Raw genomic sequence first — 16,047 nt, 5'->3', positions numbered from 1 at the left:
GGACTGCAGCCTACCAGGCTCCTCCATCCATGGGATTTTCCAGGCAAAAGTACTGGAGTGGGGTGCCATTACTAAAAATGTATATCACACTTACTACTCTTTATGTTTCAAATATCTAGTGCTTATTAATGTCACATAATTTGAGGGGAGTTACTTGGTCGTCTGTTATTATGTTGGGCTTCCCTGGTGGCTCAGACAGTAAAGAATCTACCTGCAATTCGGGAGACCCTGGAGTAGGAAATGGCAACCCACTCCAGTATTCTTGCCTGGAAAAGCATATGGACAGAGGAGCTTGGTAAGCTACAGTCCATGGGGTTGCAAAGAGTTAGACATGACTGAGCAAGTAACACACACGCTAGCTGGTTGTCTGTTACTACATTAAGGCTAGGGTCACTGAAGTATGATTAGACTAACATGATATAGAACTGGGTCACAATATTTTTAACATAAAACAATGAAGATACTTATAATTAGATTCTTGTGGTGTTAGAATAATAGCTGTGTCGTGTTGTGGTTCAGTTACCAAGTCGTGTCCGATTTTTCGAGATCTCCCTTGAACTGCAGCATGCCAAACTTCCCTGTCCCTCACCACCTCCCGGAGTTTGCCCAAGTTCACGTCCATTGAATCAGTGATGCCATCCAACCATTTCATCCTCATGTCATGATATATTTACATAAATATTTACCTGTTCAAATTTTATTTTACCTTCCTACTCATTCCACTTGTTCTAAAATCTCATCACAAATTTTAAAATCACCAGAAATTTTGTAATACCTCAATTATGCTTGTCTTCAAAAATACATGGTTGCTTTTTTTCTTTCTTTCATTTACATATTTTGATTAATTAGATTTTGAATACAAAAACCTACTAAATTCTACATCTAGAATATTTCTATTTCTCAATTTCATATTCAGATATTTAAAAAACCCACAAAACTGTGCTCTGATAAAATTGCATTAAACTAACAATTATAGACTCTGAGCTGTTTTTAAATATTCCTAAAAAATTTCTAGTTCTGTGATTATGATTATTATTAAAGCAATCTAAATATAAGCAGTTTTGTTGAATATAAAGTAAATTATGAATATGTAACCTAAAATTTCTTAGAGTAATTAGCAGCTCTGGTTTACCTGAAAGATGCAGTTATCAGGAGCATGTAGTTTAATATTAGCACATCTCTAATATCGATGTTATTTAAAGCCATACATTAAGAATCATAAGCATCTGTAGTGACAGAAGAAGCATGCAACAAAGTACTGAAAAACTGGAATAGAATTAATTGGTTTTGGTCTACCCACTTCAAATGAGAAAATAGCAACAGAAAAAAAAAATTAAGCACTAAATGTATTCGTTAGGCAGGATCAGCAATCATGCTGCCCACACATGATCTGCAATTAATTTGTAAATAAGAAGATTCATCACCTGGAGGATAATAAACTCTAGTTTTATGGCCCAAAAGACTAGACAAGTAAAAACCACTAATGAACGTACTGTATAAACACAGGGGCAAGGATGTGCATTGGTTGAACAAATGCGGATAGCAAGGAGACTCTGTTTTGTTATTAAAGTAGACCAAAAGATACATGACACATATCTGGAGATTTTCCTGAAGTGTTAACACTGCTCAAAACAGGGTCACTTGAAAGACATGGAAAAGTGTTACTACGAGGTAAGAAAGGCAGAAGTTGATTTTTAGAAAGAGCGTTTTTTAAAAAAAGTAAAGATCAGTGTTTTAAAAAAAAAAACAGATTAATCTCTTAATTTTAATTGATTTTTCATAACTGCATATTAGAAAATCTTACTAATAATAAACTGAAGTGATTTTAGTTTAGATTTAGTTTAGATCTTTATATGTGACTTAGACTATGAAGAGATGCCTTCAAACATTATTTATTGAGAAAATAAGTATTAAATGGAGTTTCCAGTATTTCTGCACTTTGGGAAGAGGATTTGATGTGAAAACTATTTTCCTTCCTATAAGTTACAGTTGTATAACATGCCTTAATTTTGAACCATAAATGAAACACTCAACTTTATGTTGAACACTCAAATGAAACTCCATTCAGATGAGAATTTATTTTTTAGTGCCAACTGAGAATTTTGAGAAACACAGGGAGATAAAAGAATCAGTTTGGATGTTTATTTAAAATACAGTGTCCTGGTCTCTACCTCATACTAAGTGAAATACAATCTCTGCACGTGAAATCTTGGCATCTGTATACAATTGTAGCAAAACTTCTAGTTGACTTTGAACCATACTAAAGTTTAAGAATGACTTTATTGTTAGTAAATATTTATTAGTTGGACTATAAAGAAAGCTGAGAGCCGAAGAATTGATGCTTTTGAATTGTGGTGTTGGAGAAGACTCTTGAGAGTCCCTTGGACTGCAAGGAGATCCAACCAGTCCATCCTAAAGATCAGTCCTAAGTGTTCATTGGAAGGACTGATGTTGAAGCTGAAACTCCAATACTTTGCCCACCTGATGTGAAGAACTGACTCCTTGGAAAAGACCCTGATGCTGGCAAAGATTGAAGGAATGAGAAGAGTTTGACAGAGGGTGAGATGGTTGGATGGCATCACCGACTCAATGGGCATGAGTCTAGGTAAACTCCGGGAGTTGGTGATAGACAGGAAGGCTGTGGGGTTGTAAAGAATTGGATACGACTGAGCAACTGAACTGAACTGAACTGATTATTTTCATCAAATATTTCCTTTTCATAAAAAAAATTTGTTTTTTAATAGACACAGGAAAATACTTTTCCAAAGTGTAAAAATTAGACCTGAAATTACTTTTATGAAATAAGTTCTTGGGCCTGAAATCACCTTAATGGGATCAATAATATTATTAGTGCTAAAATTAAAAGGAGAAAGAACTCAAGGGAAGTCTTAATATAGTAAATAGTATACAAATTTTTGAATGCTCTAGAACTTAACTGTTAATTATAAATATAGTATATATATTAAAATATATCACTTATTAAGCTGTTTCAAAGCTGAAACTCCAATACTTTGTCCACCTGATGTGAAGAACTGACTCCTTGGAAAAAACCCTGATGCTGGGAAAGATTGAGGGCAGAAGGAAAAGGGGTCGACAGAGGATGAGATGGCTGGATGGCATCACTGACTCAATGGACATGAGTTTGAGTAAACTCTCGGAGTTGGCAATGGACAGGGAGGCCTGGCTGCAGTCCATGGGGTAGCAAAGAGTCAGACATGACTGAGCAACTGAGCTTAACTGAATTGAAACTATGTCAATTATTAAAATTTAGTACTCAAAACAAATGTCATAAAGTATTCAAAATAAATGCTATAAAACATGTGAAGGTCTATGCAATTCATCAATAGGATTTGACCCAATTCCAATAATTCTATCTGCTTGCTTTATTTGATTATTTAACATTAGAAGTAGCTGCATTTTAAAACAAAGTTGGGGGAAAGGAAATATTTGCTGCTAGCAGTTGCTTTTAAGAAGTGGTATCTGGAAATAGAGCTGTGATGGCTGGGTGGTCAAGGCATTGGATTCAAAATCCAATGCGGTCTGCCTGCTCAGGTTAGAATCCTGCTCACAGCATTTCTCAGTGAAATTAAAAGATGTTGGCTCCTTGGAAGAAAAACCATGACAAACCTAGACAGTGTATTAAAAAGCAGAGACATTACTTTGCCTACAAATGTCCGTATGGTCAAAGCTATGGTTTCTCCAGTAGTCATGTATGAATGTGAGATCTGGACAATTAAAAAGCCTGGGCACTAAAAAACTGATGCCTTTGAACTGTGGTGTTGGAGAAGACTCTTGAGAGTTCCTTGGACGGCACGGAGATCAAACCAGTCAATTCTAAAGGAAATCAACCCTGAATATTCGTTGGAAGCGCTGATGCTGAAGCTGAAGCTCCAATACTTTGGCCACCTGGTGCAACGAGCTGACTCATTGGAAAAGACCCTGATGCTGGGAAAGACCAAAGGAAGAGAAGGGGACAACAGAGGATGAGATGACTGGATGGCATCACCAACTCAATGGACGTGATTGAAAGCCCATTTTAGAAAGATCTTAATCTGTATTGTTTAAAATGAACTTTTCTTTAAATCTTAAGGAGATAAATTTCACCAAACCTGAAAATTCACTTATGGGATTTACCTCAAAGGAAGACAGGGTTTTTTCCAAATAGTTTAACTTAAAGAATAGAGATTGTTACTTAGACACAGGCGCCATCTAGTGGCAAAGGGCGGTAGTTTTGGGGTAATTGTTTTCTCATTGGATAAGAACAATATGAAACTGGCTACGTTTACAGGTTTTGTTAAAGGCTTAAAAAAAACGTCATTTTAAACTGTAAAGATTAAATTGAAAATTATTTACTGAATTTCAAAATAATTTATATTAATGAACATCACAGAGCGAGGAAGAGGTTGAAAATGATGAAGGTAATATCAACATATATTGTAAAGATATGGGTGATATAAAATGGAAAATCAGTACAAATAGAATTTAAGAAAAAACTTTATTGAATATTGTTATAGATATTTACTGTATACACACATTTTATGAAGAATGGTCTTCTTATGTTCAGAGCTCATTTTAAAAATTAATATGTACTGGAATTCTCTTTTCTCTGATGAAAGTGGTTATATCACTATATATTCAAAAAATGAGGAAAATTGGACTTTCTGATTATTTATAATTAACCAGTAAATGTTTATTAAGTAGGTATTCTACATAACTAGGTTCTGGGGAATGAATGTGATTGAAAAAATATATAGTCTCTATTTATAATCTAACAAACTATAGCTGACATGACTAGAGATTAATTACAAAAAAAATATTTAGTAGGAAAATTAATTTAAATGGCTTTCAAAATATATAACCACTGTATAAACAAAGCTCAAGAAAGAGCATACTTGCTTATTCTGGTGCTTTGTACCAGCTCAAGAGAAATCATCTGTATTAAAAGTTTATTATGTGTACTCATTACTTGGTCTGACATATATCTCTATAACTTCTTCCACTGGCATGTTCAAACATAAATATGATGTTTTCTTATACAAAGAATTAATAACGTCAAGTGTATGAAACCATATGTAACATTGCCGGGCCATGGTAGATATTTAGTTCCTTTAATTCTTTTAATACTTAATACAGATGATCAAGAATAGTTATTGTGAAAACTGAACAAGTACTGAAGGGGAATGTTTTAGATGGGGTATGATTGGATAAGGGGAGATATAAGATGTTTTGAGTAAGATCTGGAACAGAGTCATAGGTATAAAATGACAAAGTAGTAAAAAGGCATATAAAATAGGAGCATAAAATTGAGAGTTAATATGTTGTATTAATGATGTAGAGATCCATGTAAATGTAGAGGTCAATGTGGAAAGTAAAAAGAAATAACATAAGAATGTGATTAGAATCAGGCAAGGAATTCTCTTAAAGATTTACTTTATATCAATATGATAGGCAATAGGGAAAACTGTACTCAATGTTAGGGTTAAAAAGACTGATAAGATTAGGTTCCTGAACTGAAAGAACACATAATAAACGAGGGTAGAACATTTGCTGGGTATCCAAAATTATTTTGAATTTTATTCAGTTTATTGATAAATATATCCGTTCGATGTTTTTATTTCTAAAGTGTTAATTTTCAGATTCTCATGCACTAATCAGAGGGAAAGTATCCATAGTTCTTCTGGTTGAAGAACAAAAGAACCATATCCCCGGATGGTCCCTAACATCAGTGCATTTTTCTCAATCCTTATGATTTTCAGGGTGATTGTCAAGATGTAGTTTGGCCGTGAAAGTCCTCCTTAGATATCATTTGTTAATTCAGTAGTCTACAGCAAGATTTGGAATGACTTGATGAGGTGTGCTGAATATTTTCTGCTGTTCATCCTCTTCACCCTGCTCTCTGCCCTAGGAGACTGGTTCCTAAAGACCGAATCATCTGGAAGCTGGTCTTAGCTTGAGACTGAATTCTGAGGCCAGAGCTCTGGTCAGGTGGCCCATCCCCCATAGCAACAATCTCATTTCACCTTTGGTTGCTACTACTTCCCTTTGCCCCTCAAGTCTAGGGAGAGTAATACCTTCATGTTGGCCGGTACTTCAGTTGAATTCCGTTAAACTTGCCCAGATCTTTGATTAAACTATCTTTTGAATGGGTTTCTGTTTCTTGCTGAAATTCTGATATAAGGCTTCCAGTCACAGTCCCAGGAAGAAGATTATAGAAAAGGAATATACACTAAAAAAAGAGGGACTCGGCAGAAGAGACTGTGTTTATGTTGTGGTAACAAACAAGAACTAAAATCTTAGTGGTTTAACACATAGATGATTATTTCTCTGTCACTCAAAGGTCACTATCATTGATGTGATTCTTCAAGGCAGCTATCATTCATGTGTCACTTAGCAATCTCATGGTCTTTGATTTTTCTGGCTCCAGTTTCTTACCACAAGACATCCACGTTTGCTGCTGCAGGCGGAAAGGGAACTGGAAAATTGCACAGTGGCTTTTTACTGCCTCAGCTGAGAAGCACAACACATCACTTCTTATAGTTGATTGACTTGAAGTATCAGACCTCCCCGACCAACTCCTAAGGGGCTGGGAACTTTAGTCCTGTGTGAGCTCAGGAAGGAAAAAGGACATGGAATACCTACTATTGTGGTATAATAAGCAATATGTGCATGCGCAGTCACTAAGTCCTGTTTGACTTTTTGCAACCCCATGAACTGTAGCCCTCCAGGCTCCTCTCTCCATGGGATTTCCCAGGCAAGAATACTGGAGTGGGTTGCCATTTCCTCCTCCAGGGGATCTTCCCGACCCAGGGATCAAACCCACATTTCCTGTGTCTCCTGCACTGGCGGCAGATTCTTTATCACTAAGCCACCTGGGAAGCCCCGTAATAAGCAACATCTTTGGCTTTTGTCCGTGGTTCCCAGCACAGGGTTCCATTGTAACTTTCTGAGTGGTAGGAGTGACCTTTGTCATTCATAATAAGCCCCTTTATATCACACTTAAGTTTATGCTAATGAGATAACTTAGAATAAGGTCCCTAGATAGCCTCAGGATGGGACTGGTCACCAGAAAGACCAAGTGATTAGAGGGTAGGAACTTGCACCCCCACCCACTGACTTCCAGGGAGAGGAGAGGGGCTGGATACTGAACTCATTGAAACTTAGAGAGCTTCCAGAGTGATGAACAGGTCAGGTTGGTGGGAGGGTGGCATACCTGGAGAGGACAAGGAAGCCCTGTGCCCTCCCCACCCTGTGTCCTTTTCCATCTGCTATTCCTTTGTATCTTTCATAATAAACTGGAGTTATAGGCATAGCATTTTCTTGAGTTCTATGAGTCATTCTAACAAATTATCAAACCTTGGAGGGAGAAGAGGTAATAGGAACTCTGGAATTTGTAGCCAAGTTAGACAGATGTGGACTGTCTGGTACCAGGGACTTGGTACTTAGGCCTGATGTTTGAGAGAGAGCAGTATTATGAGATTGAATCCTTAAACTTGTGAAGTCCAACACTAACTCTGGGTAGTTAGGGTGGTTAGTATCAGAATAGTATTGAATTGTAGGACACTCAGATGGTGTCAGAGAATCAAAGAGTTAGAGATGTAGTGTTGGAAAAGATTAAATGTAGATATTGATAAGTTAAATTGTCATGTTAAAATTTAAGAGTAGCAAATGAAAAAGATCAGATATCACATACAAAGTCAATTGATTTATAGGTCATATGCAGTAACTATAATAATAAGACATAATGTTTACTAAATGCTTTACAAATATTAAGCCATTTAATCTTCATAACAACCCTATTTAACAAGTAGCATAATTGTCCACATTCTGGCTCTAGAATTCATGCTATTAACCCCTAATGCTAACATTTTATATATGTCTTTATTTGATTACCATTGCAATAGATATCAGCATGTTTTATACAGGTAGCAATAAACAATAGTAAATGTGGCATGAAAAGATATACAAAATGTTAACAATTAGTATATGAAACTGAAAATCTTCATAGTTTAGGGAAAAAAAAAGCGTTTGCTCTTGGCAGTCAGTGAAGATAGAATCATCCCTTAAACTAAAGTACTAGAAAATAGAAATGGTGGTAGTTTAGTCTCTAAGTTGTGTCAGACTCTTTGTGACCCCATGAACTGTAGCCTGCCAGGCTCCTCTGTCCATGATTTTCCAGGCAAGAATACTAGAGTGGGTTGTCATTTACTTCTCTAGGGTGTTTCCCTGATCTTCCCCACAAAGGGATCAAACCCATGTCTCCTGCGTTACAAGTGGATTCTTTACTGACTGAGCCACCAGGGAAGCCAATGGATTTGATGATACGTGAGAACTTATTGCAGAAGTGTCACATTTCAAATCAGTAAGATAGACAAATTACTTAATAAAGTGAAGAACAGGTAGTCATCTTGAAAGAAATGAGAATTTAGAGACCTACTTTACTCCTTACACAAAAATGAAATCGAGATTGATCAACAATTTATATGTAAAAGTGTTTGAAGAAGGAAGAATGATTGTTTAAATTTTTTTTATGCTGTGAAATCCTTTTCTTTCTGGGTTGAGTATATCCAACCCAGAAGCAAAAGCAAAATCAGCAAGCTTTCTTTGAAAGTTTTATGCAGTAAAAAATAACATAAACAAATTTACAGAGGGAGCCAGGTTTTCTCACCCACCACATCAACAAAGCAGTTCGGCATTATTGTTTTATGTAGTGATGCTCCATGTAAGGTTCTATCTAACAAAATGTTCTTGTACTAGAATAAGATAAAGAGGAGGAAGAAGTTGAAAAACACTCTCTAGTTGTGCACACTAAGGCCCAGAGCAGTTAAGGTCACAGAGTCACAATCTGCTCTAGACTTGTGCTGTTTTGTTGTTTGGTTTCTTTTTATTATCCCTTTGTTAAGATTAAAAAACACTATATTGCCATTAAAATAAATCCTCTTTTTCAGTAATAAAAGAGCCTACTGATTTTTTCAGTTTGCTTAGTCCTTAGTAGTTTTGAATCTTTTTCATGTGTCCCATTATTGATTATTTAATTACTTATTAGCACTGTCTGAAAATATGTAGGTTAGGAAAAATGGAATAGACTTTGCAAAGAAACGTATAATGGGTGTGTTTCTTTTAGAGGTATTTAAAAATTCTTCCAAACAAAAATTCATTAGAACTGCCTTAAAACTCCTTTTATAGTGTAAGCAAAATCCTGTGGACTCTGTTAAGGTATCTTTTTCTTATGCAGTTGTCAAGTGTGCAAGAAAATTACTTGTGTTTATTTGGAGTTTATCCTCCTAATAAACGCATTTCATTAAAAAAAAAATTCATTAGAGACCTTACTTGATGGTCCAGTGGTTAAGAATCCTCCTTGCAATGCAGGGGATACACGTTTGATCCTTGGTCTGGGAGGATTCCACATGCCCTGGAGCAACTAAGTCTGTGTACCACAACTACTGAGCCCACACGCTGCAACTGTTTAAAGAAAGAAAATGAAGTCGCTCAGTTGTGACCGACCCTCTGCAACCCCATGGACAGTAGTAGCCTGCACCAAGCTCCTCGGTCCATGGGATTTTCTAGGCTAGAGTACTGGAGTGGGTTGCCATTTCCTTCGCCAGGGGATCTTCCCGCCCCGGGGATCGAACCCAGGTTTCCCTCATTGTAGCCAGACACTTCACTGAGCCAAGCCTGCATGCTAAAGCCTGTGCTTCTTTCTCATCAGGGAAGAAGCTTGTGCTCCGCAACAAGAAAAGACACTGAGATGAGAAGCCCGCGAACCACAAGTTGAGAGCAGCCCACACTTGCTGTAACTAGCGAAAGCCAGCACTCAGCAACGAAGAACTGCTAGACTCAGAAAGTAAACAATGAAAATAAATAAATAAATCTTAAAAAAAATTCATTAGCGCTCTTTCCCGCCTGGAACCATGGTGGGTGCAGAAGAGAAGAAAAAGAAGGTTCCTGCTCTGCCAGAAACCCTTAAGAAAAAGCGAAAGAATTTCACAGAGCTTAAGATCAAGCGACTGAGAAAGAAGTTTGCCCAAAAGATGCTTCGAAAGGCCAAGAGGAAGCTTATCTATGAAAAAGCTAAGCATTACCACAAGGAATACAGGCAGATGTACAGAACTGAAATTCGAATGGCTAGGATGGCACGAAAAGCCGGCAACGTCTATGAACCCGCGGAACCCAAATTGGCGTTTGTCATCAGGATCAGAGGTATCAATGGTGTGAGCCCAAAGGTTCGAAAGGTGCTGCAGCTCCTTCGCCTCCGGCAGATCTTCAATTGCACCTTTGTGAAGCTCAACAGGGCATCAATTAACATGCTGAGAATTGTGGAGCCATACGTTGCATACTGCTAAATCGCTTCAGTCGCGTCGGACTCTGTGCGACCCCATAGACGGCAGCCCACCAGGCTCCCCCGTCCCTGGGACTCTCCAGGCAAGAACACTGGAGTGGGTTGCCATTTCCTTCTCCAATGCATGAAAGCGAAAAGTGAAAGTGAAATAGCTCAGTCGTGTCTGACTCCCAGCGACCCCATGGACTGCAGCCCACCAGGCTCCTCCATCCATGGGATTTTCCAGGCAAGAGCACTGGAACAGGGTGCCATTGCCTTCTCCATACATTGCATGGGGGTACCCAAATTGAAGTCTGTAAATGAATTGATCTACAAGCGTGGTTATGGCAAAATCAACAAAAAGTGAATTGCCCTGACAGACAACGCATTGATTGCTCGATCTCTTGGGAAATACGGAATCATCTGCATGGAGGATCTATCTGATTCATGAGATCTATACCTTTGGAAAACGTTTCAAAGAAGCAAACGACTTCCTGTGGCCCTTTAAATTGTCTTCTCCACGAGGTGGAATGAAGAAAAAGACTACCTATTTTGTAGAAGGTGGACATGCTGGCAACAGGAAAGACCAGATCAACAGGCTTATTAGAAGGATGAATTAAGGTATCTACCAGGATTATTTTTGTAATCTGGTCAGTAATAAACAATTGAAACAAAAAATAAATTAAATTAAAAAGTCATTAGCAACACACAGCCTAATGAAATTTGGCATAATGCCAAATGTCCAAAGTATTTTATTATAAAGAAGATGTCATCTTCAAGGCAATTACATAGCACAGGTACCTTGGTTGGTATCACAACTCTGCTGCTGCTGCTGCTAAGTCGCTTCAATCGTGTCCGACTCTGTGCGACCCCATAGACGGCAGCCCACCAGGCCCCGCAGTCCCTGGGATTCTCCAGGCAAGAACACTGGATTGGGTTGCCATTTCCTCCTCCAATGCATGAAAGTGAAAAGTGAAAGTGAAGTCGCTCAGTTGTGTCTGACTCTTAGCAACCCCATGGACTGCAGCCTACCAGGCTGCTCCGTCCATGGGATCTTTCTAGCAAGCCTTTTTAACATGCTAGTCTCATAAAGTTACTTCTTATAAATATACATAAATCAGCATTTATACATATGTGTACATACATGCTTTGATGTTGCATTGCATGTGAATATTAATTTTTTTATCAGAATGATTAATAGTTCAGTTGCTCTTGTAAGTATTGATGGTCCAATCATGTTTTGAAACATGAAATAAAAAATTCTTTCTCAGTAGGGAAAAGTAATCTGTGTTTATTTAATTCTTAATCAAATTATTTGTACTTTGAACATTGTACTCAATGGCTGAGATTTATTGCAAATGTTACCATCTACCTACAGAGAACTCGTCATTCATGAACATCAAATCCTCTTCATGAATTAGTTTATTTTCCCCCAAATTGTTTGGAATTCATGTATTTACACTAACATGATGGATGTCAGTTTGAGTAAACTCCGGGAGTTGGTGATGGATAGGGAGGCCTGGCATGCTGCAATTCATGGGGTCAAAAAGAGTTGGACATGACTGAGCGACTGAACTGAATACTAACATTTTAAAGCATTAAGGTTATTGATTAATTTATTAAATATACAATAATTATACAAAGTTATCACAAAATGCTAAGAAAAAAAGATTAACAGGGTTTATAGAATCCGATGGACACAGGAGCCTGGTAGGCTGCAGTCTATGGGGTCACCAAGGGTCGCACACGACTGAGCAACTTCACTTTCACTTTTCACTTTCATGCATTGGAGAAGGAAATGGCAACCCACTCCAGTGTTCTTGCCTGGAGAATCCCAGGGACAGGGGAGCCTGGTGGGCTGCCGTCTGTGGGGTCCCACAGAGTTGGACATGACTGAAGCGACTTAGCAGCAGTAGCAGCATAGTGAACTAATCTGCAAATCAAATAAGTTCATTACAAAAATAGTTTTACCTAATAATAGGACTCTTTATAGATCCAATTAATATTATCCAACAAAGATAATCTTGTTTAAGCTACCTCATTAGAGGCTAAGAAAGCTTTTGAAGTTTAAATGGAGCAGTATTTTCTGATATTTAACACATTTTTAATTTAATTTTCCTGTTTCTAAGTGGATCAAATTTATTTTATAAAAGGTTCAGAATTTTATGTAAGTCCTAACCAATGGTTCACTAATATTTTTCTGTTAAAACAGGAACCAAGTGTAAGTTTCTGGATTTTATAAAATTAAGAAAAAAATTTTTTTTTCTAATTCTTAAGAAGAGACTGGCTTTATGTAAACAATATTGTGCATATTGAAACAAATAATAAATTACAGTATTTTATTTCTCTGAATCCTGCGGTAGAAAAGCAGTTGGGTTTTTAGTGGTGATCTGATACAGCCAATTGCCTTAAGTGAGAATACACATAAATAGCGTCTCCAAGTGATCACTTAAAATTAAAAAATAAAAAGAAGCCATAATCTAGAGACACTGAGCTATTAGGTCTTTACTCTGCTACTTTCTTTTGGGCACTCTCTATCCTAACAATTTTAGGAGAGATACTTTAGTTTTGTTCAGTTGTAAACTCCCCAGGTAGTAAATGGGAGATAGGAGATTATCAGTCAAAAAATTGGGTATCTCCCTGTGCCTCTTATTTTAAAGCTCTCAAGAACTGATATATTTGATGCTGTCCTTGCCTCTTTGATCATAGCTAATGAAGCTCTTCAAAACTGTCATGCTGTATCTTATGTGGAATATAGAATATTCGGTATTTTTCTCAAAATAACATTCAATTGAATTCACCTGTTAGTTTTATTTTCTACGTTAAAACCCCCAAATTACTTTCATCTTTATTCATGCTTTCTATTATTAAAACAATTACTATTGTTGTTTGTTCTTTTTCTTAAAATGTGATAAAAGCTAGATATAGGATTCTAAAAGGGGCCTAGTCAATGGCAAAAATAGGAAGAAATTACATCCTTGCATATGCTTTCTTGAACAGGAATGGAGAGGGGGAGGTTAAGAAGTATACAAATGAGAAAGATGGAGATTTTGGTAAACTTTGTAACCGTAGGTAGTGGTAAGCAGAGAGAGGCGTATCCTAAAAGCCCTGAGTGTGCCTATGAAAATGGCCAGAAGCATAACCCTGTATGAAAGGGGCAGGCAGCTTTGTGGGGGTGAGGAGAGAAAATATGATGAAGATTAGCCAGCCACCAAAATGGAAAATAATTTTTTAAGATTAAAATTAAATGTCTTCTTTATCAGCCATCATGCGTGATGAAGTCAGTTTTTAACTGTGGATTACCACAGTCATTTTTCCTGTGTATGCTAGCAGAATTACATTACATGGCAGTTTCAACTCACTGAAGAAAGTCAAAATTTGGGAATATTTATGCAAGGTTAATAACAAAACATGCATATTTTGATGCAAAAAACAATGAAGAGATCTTAAAAATAGACTCAGGAATATGTAAAACCATTAGAAAGGGGTCAGATGGATTGGGTAGCGATTTTAAGGATTTGCGTGAGGGCATTTGTGTTGGGATTTAAAGTATAATAAGCAGGATTTGATATTTTTTGTTTGTTTTTTTTGCTACAAAGTGAAATGGGTAGACTCTGGAGATGTGAAATAGTGGTCACTAGATATTTAAATTTGAAATTCTTATAGACAAAATTCTGTGCAAAATGACTCAATATCATATATCATTTGCTTACATTTGTATATTCAGCTTATAGGCCACCATGGCTATTCTAAATATACTATTCTGAAACCAGAGCTTTTTCTTATAATTAATACTATCTATTCCTTGAATTTGGGATTATTAGAAATGAAGTTTAAACTATTGGATAATTCTACCTATCATACCATACTCTTTGGTTATCCATATTTTTCAAGCTGAATATGCTTCATTCTAAGTACTATCCTAGACAAAATGTTACAAAGCTGCTTTTAAAGTCCTATGTAAATATATAAATAAATATTAAGGTATTCTAAAGCCAAAGTATTTGAGAAAGAGAAGGTGTGCATCATTAGAAAAGATTGACCTGGGCTTGAAATTTGTGTGCCATATGCTAAGTCGCTGTAGTCATGTCCAACTCTTTGCAACCCTATGGACTGTAGTCCATCAGCCTCCTCTGTACATGGGTTTCTCCGGGAAAGAAGACTGGAATGGGTTACCATCTCTTCTCCAGGGGATCTTCCAACCCAGGGATCAAACCCCTGTCTCTTACGTCTCCTGCATTGGCCGGTGAGTTCTTTACCACCGGTGCCACCTGGGAAGCCCCTGGGCTTGAAACTTGGATTTTCTCAATTTCATGCTCATCATTTGAAAAGTGATGGTGTTGGACTTTTAAGTACATGGTCAACTATTTACTTGTTAACTCTTTGCCTGAGATAGTTGAACCTCGATTTCCTTCTAAGGCCAAAAGGATACAGTGATAATCAAGACAAGATACAGTCCCTGTCTTATAAAGCTTGAGGTTGAGTGATAGTAAAAGCTGACATTATTTTTATAGGCCCAGTACTATGCTAAGTGCATCATATGCACTATTTCATTTAGTCACATAATCCTACCAGGTTGTTAATATTATTTTGATTTTATAGAGAAGAAGACTCAAGCTTATAGAGATTAGGTGACTTGCCCAAGGTAAGCAAAAGATGGAACCAAGATTTGATTCTAGAACTGTCAGATACCACAGTCTGGATTATTGTAGCTATGTAATAAGTCTTGGAGTCAAGTAGTATAAATAATTTACCTTTATTTTCTCTTTTTCTCACCATTGTTTTGGTTTTTAAGTCCTTTACATTTCCATATGAATTTAAGAATCAGCTTGGGGAGAATTGATAACCCAGCATTAAATCTGATTCCGTTACTTAGAAATATTTTGATCCTTTGGGGTCCTGCTTTTAAGCTTTTTAAGTAGGACCGAACCTGCTTTTCACGTATGGCTAGTTATCCCCCGTTACTGAAACATACCATTCTTGGTGCTCTTACTGATGCTGTTTTAATTATGAGGTTTTTTCCTAAGGCTAGTTTTTATTATTATTTTTATTATTCCCGGCCCTTATGAACCACTCTACCGTCTAATTCTTTCAATGGTTCTTTCCCCAGCCACATGCATGCACTGATTACCAATCAACTGAATATTCAAGGTGGTCATTCTGTAGATCTCTGGCATTCTCCCTGTGTATCTCCCTCCTCTCTAGTTCTCTGCCTGATGAACTCTAGCAGCCTGGCTTCCCCAGACTCCCACCTCTGTCTCTTCAATTCTGGTAGGCCTCTGGGTTCACCTGAGTTCTTTTCTTCCTGTGTTGAGGCTTGGACATTTTCTCCAGGCAGTGAACTGGGACAACTGGAAGAACCAGAGCACTCTGTTCACTTGTTTTCCATCTCTCAGGGTTCATTGTCTTTTTTTTTTCTGGCTGCACCATGTGCTTATGGAATCTTAGTTCCCCAACCAGGGATTGAACCCAGGCCCTCAGCAATGAAAGCACAGAGTCTTAACCACTGGACCATTGGGGACTTCCCCTCATTGTCATTTTATGCTTGATGTCCATTGTCTTCTTCCTTCCTACTAGAGATGACAGTCTCTCTAGCAGTTAGCCATTAGAGTGTAAACAGAAGTGATTATGTGTAAGTTCTAGTTCAAGCTCTTAACTAAAAGCTGCTTGCCCCTGATTCCTCTTTCCTTTTCCCACATGCCATAATATGAGAGGATGATGGCACACCTGGC

The 16,047-nt window shown here is 37.4% G+C and overlaps 1 non-coding gene and 1 pseudogene across 1 annotated transcript; one reads left to right on the top strand and one right to left on the bottom strand.

The window, feature by feature from the left end:
* The first annotated feature begins 9,907 nt into the window (after window positions 1-9,907).
* On the top strand, window positions 9,908-10,958 carry LOC109575272 (large ribosomal subunit protein uL30-like; annotated as a pseudogene).
* Window positions 10,959-15,763: 4,805 nt separating this feature from the next.
* Window positions 15,764-15,836, bottom strand: TRNAE-UUC (transfer RNA glutamic acid (anticodon UUC)). The gene has a single exon. It is a non-coding gene; the product is annotated as a tRNA-Glu (tRNA).
* Window positions 15,837-16,047: the final 211 nt, after the last annotated feature.

This window comes from Bos indicus, chromosome 2 (assembly GCF_029378745.1).
Source record: "Bos indicus isolate NIAB-ARS_2022 breed Sahiwal x Tharparkar chromosome 2, NIAB-ARS_B.indTharparkar_mat_pri_1.0, whole genome shotgun sequence".
In the NCBI taxonomy this organism is placed as follows: Eukaryota; Metazoa; Chordata; class Mammalia; order Artiodactyla; family Bovidae; genus Bos; species Bos indicus.
Note: the sequence above shows the minus strand (reverse complement) of the source record. Positions and strands in the feature narration are given on the sequence as shown.